At 46.6% G+C, this 4,058-nt stretch overlaps 1 long non-coding RNA gene across 1 annotated transcript in view; it reads right to left on the bottom strand.

The window, feature by feature from the left end:
• Window positions 1–263: 263 nt before the first annotated feature.
• LOC118173049 overlaps window positions 264–4,058 on the bottom strand; it is a 7,625-nt gene continuing 3,830 nt past the window's right edge. The window contains exons 4-6 of the long non-coding RNA XR_004753981.1: window positions 3,339–3,490; window positions 2,031–2,069; window positions 264–647 (exon numbers count right to left, since the gene is read on the bottom strand). This is a non-coding gene — a long non-coding RNA (uncharacterized LOC118173049). The remainder of the gene's footprint in view (window positions 648–2,030; window positions 2,070–3,338; window positions 3,491–4,058) is intronic.

Genomic DNA, 4,058 nt, shown 5'->3' with positions numbered 1-4,058 from the left:
ACGTCCTGGGTGCCTGCAGCCATCCCCGCTGCCTGCTCGCCCATCGCAGGGTGCACCAAGCATGTCCCGTGGCACGGCAGGGCCACCTGGCATCTTATCCCCGCCGGAGCCTCTAGGGACCACCACGGCCCCAAACCCAACCAGCACCAACAGCCCCGCCTCCATCCAAGATTTTTAATACTTGCGGTATAACAGTTGCAGAGAAAAAAAAAAAAAAAAAGCTTTGTTTTCATCTTCTTTTTTTTTTTATTATTTTTTTATTATTTTTTCTCCGAGCAGGCAAACATCTGCAGAGCACTTTTAAGATAACCATAGCAATGTCATGAGGACAATTGGCAGGCACGCTCTGTGCTCATCAGCTGCTGTGATTCACGGGGCCGGCGCTCGGGGCCGTGTCCAAGCAGCCCATGAGGACGAGGAGGGACCCCTCGATCTGAGACCCAGCACTGGGGCCGGAGCCAGAGCAGGCTGCAGCAGGGAGGGGGGAACGTGGGTGTCAGGGGAGCCTCGATGGAAATCGCAGGTGTTTCTTCCCTGCCTCCTCCCTGCGAGAGGCCCCTCCGTGTTCTGCTCCGATTTGTTTTTCTGGCAGCCGGCGCGCTCTATTTTTCTTGCCTGTGTTTTTTATGAGTTATGTTTGGTTTCTGCTAAAACAACAGAAAACAGCACAGGGCTGGATTTTTCTTGGGTGTTTTTTTTTTTTTTTCTTTTTTTTCTTTTTTTTTTTTTTTTTTTAAGAAGCTATGCAAAGGGTCATTTGGAAGCCCTGATTCCAGTAAAACTTTTCAGAAGGATTGATGGAGGTCTCAGACCAGCTGAGGGTCGCAGGTCAGACAGTTTAGCCCCCCAGAGGGGCGAGGAGATGGGATTAGCAGCCACGCGGCCACGGCTAAGCCGCAGAAGAGGCCACAGGGCTCCACAGGACACGGAGGGTAGCAGGAGGGAGACGTTCTTGTGGCATCGGAGTGAACCTGCAGAGAAGAGCCGTGTGCGGGGTCAGGCTGAGGAGATGTGGCACTGTCCCCTGGCACTGCTCATGCTCAAGCGAGGCTCAAATGCATCTGAAGACAAAGTAGATGGGGCTCGGTGTTCACAGCACGGTGTGAGCCCTATGGGAAAGGTCTGCGAGCCACCAAATATCTCACCCAGGACCACTCTGCCACCCCGCAGCTGGCCAGAATCGAGAGAATGGAAAGAAACAGCCACGTGCTTGGACAGGAGCAGAACAAATATCCCAGCTCTTAAGGGGAAGGGATTTTTCCATTTGGTGGTGGGATAAGGTATTTTAAAATATCAGATATTGCATTTAAAAGCAGAATTGATTGCTCTTCAGAGCAGGCCCTAGCCGAAGATCAAGCGGGAAGTAACAGCAGGTGTTTAATAAATCTTTAGAGCAGTCGCTTTAAAAGATACCTATTTTTTACTCTAAACATGAGGTATTGGTATTGCTAATGTGCATTATCCACATGCCTCCATCCAACCAGTGAAAGATTTTGGCTGTGTTTCAGCAGAATAAATCGGTGGCATATGGTCTGCATAAAGCATAAGCATGACTTGTTCTTTAGGCTGGTCTTGGCACAGGGGAGGTCATGAAATCATCTTTCAGAAACCTCAGCTGGACCAAGGCACAGCCTCCTCCCTACCAAGGACCTTATCCATAATCAATACTGCCATCGTCACACTGTGCATCTTCCCAGGACCAAGAATTTGCTGTCCTGGATATAGACATGAAAATAAAAATAAAAATATAATAATAATAATAATAATAATAATAATAAAACAGGCATTATTCCCTGAGAAATGCAAGTAAGACCCCTGTGTCCTCTAACATCACAGAGTCTGAGTGCTTCCCACCTCCAGCACCACCAGGAGAGGTCTCTGGGCTTTCCAGGGGGCCGAGGGCCTGGCTTGCATTGCAGGCAGTCCCCGTGCATAGGAGCCACAGCTGCCGACAGCTCAGCCCCATCCCGTGAGCCCTGCGAGGACGGGATGAGTCCTGTGAGCCCCCCAACTTTAACGGGTAACCCTACCTACAAGACAGCTTCCAGGGGAGGAGGGCAGTGGAAAGTCTGGAAACAGAATATGGACAGGGAAAGATCAAGGCCTCCATGTTATGTGGGATCATTAAGGCGAGCTGCATACCTCTGCAAGCCAAACCAGCAGTGCTTATTTGCATGAGCAAGCAACCTTTCTCTGCCTTTACAAAGGGTTTGCAAAGGATTACTAGGCTGGCTACTTCAAATCATGCAGAATGGGCAAACCCTATTCCTGCGGTCCCCGAGACTGAAGAAAATATGCTAGACACCTACCCAACCGAGAAATGTGTTTGCACGATGACCACAGCATTTACATAGCTGGGAGGTGTTGCACAGGGTTCCTCAAAGGAATAAAAACAGTCTAGGCTGCCTTTTTTTGTCTCTGTACAAAAAGTGATTTATTTAAAGCCAAAAGGTGTGAAGGATTATCTTCTGAACCTGCCAAACTGGCTGCAAACATCCTGAAAAGCAGATTTTATTATTGTAATTTTTAAAAGAATGAAAGGAGCCGTGGAAGCAAAAGGATGAAAACTAGATTTCCCCTGACATACTTATTTCTCAGATTAACACTGTGTAACTATATGCTATATATGCACAATGTAGATAATAGAAGTGTTAGCTGCAGGACATTGCAACATCCAGGATGTAATTTATATCTTTCCCCGTGTCTTCGCTCCCAAACACAGCAGCTCATCATATTCCCTGCTGCTGCTGGACTTTGGCAGAGCTCCAGCGCTTCAGAGGTCACTGGGTTCTTGAGTGGCCAATTTGTCAATAGCTGCTTTTGCAGTGTTTACCCAGGTATTATTCAGCTTTATACCACTAAGACAAGCTGGTACACGCTGGTTCTGCTCTGCGTATTGTTTATTCTCTGCTATTTTGACCTTAGAGTTCATCTGGGAAATGTATTCAGCCAGCGCTTCTAGAAGCTGCTGTGGGGCTGCAGGGGTGAGGTAGAGAGATGGGGTAAGGTAGGATGGGATAGGATGGGATAGGATGGGATAGGACAGATGGGATGGGAAGGGACAGATGGGATATTCAAAACGGGAGGTTTTGAATACCGGTTAGGGCAAAAAAAACATGGATTTTCTTTTAGACTTGAATTGATGGTTTCAAATTTAGTAAACAGCAGAGGGATCGCTTCTCGCACTAAAACTTTCAACGTGGAGGTCAGTCATGGCTTCGGCATACCTCAGTTTTGAATCGTACTGAGCATGGTGTTAGGACACTTCAGCAAAGTACTTCTTTTTGCCTTGCTTGACATTTAAAGATCACATATTTTATCCCAAGGGGAAAACTGACCTTTGCTTATGCCAGCCAAGTCCAAGTCCTAGGAGAACAACAGCAGCCCAACACAGCAGGTAACAGTTGCTGCCCAATCCTGCTGCCCACGTGGCAGCATGACTTGACGAAAATCCATCCAAAGATGTCAGTGATGCTCCACTGAGTCCAACCTGCAAGTGAGAAAATGCCCACTTCATGGAGACCTCCAAGGACCGAGCCCTATCACTTGCCAACACCATTTTATAAGCCCAATTTTCAAGTATGGCTATTCAAAGCTTCCTGAAAACCAAGACCTTTAGAAGTTTCTTTAGCTGGACACCCAATAGCTAAGGCATCCCAAATCCCTCGTTATTTCTGAACGTCTTGGCACAGAGTGCTGAGCATAGGAAATGGGTGAGATTAACGACTTCAGCTCACACATCAAGCAGGATATGAAGGGCTACATGTGGTATGTGCATAATATGCCCCTTTTGCCAGTGTCAATCAAATCGTAAAGCACAAAAAGACATTGTACCCACTGGGAGAGCAAACATTTCGCTTCTCTGGATCAAAACTTAAAGGAAATATCCTCTTTCTTCCTGTCCTCCTACCTTCACATGAGCTGGAGAGTACAATTACCTAATATGAAAAAATATAACAGCAAATTTACAATCTGAAAATAAATGGGAACTGCTTCCTCTACTTGCTTTTCTTCTTTTCTTTTCTTTTCTTTTCTTTTCTTTTCTTTTCTTTTCTTTT

Source organism: Oxyura jamaicensis, chromosome 12, assembly GCF_011077185.1.
Source record: "Oxyura jamaicensis isolate SHBP4307 breed ruddy duck chromosome 12, BPBGC_Ojam_1.0, whole genome shotgun sequence".
Classification (NCBI taxonomy): Eukaryota; Metazoa; Chordata; class Aves; order Anseriformes; family Anatidae; genus Oxyura; species Oxyura jamaicensis.
Note: the sequence above shows the minus strand (reverse complement) of the source record. Positions and strands in the feature narration are given on the sequence as shown.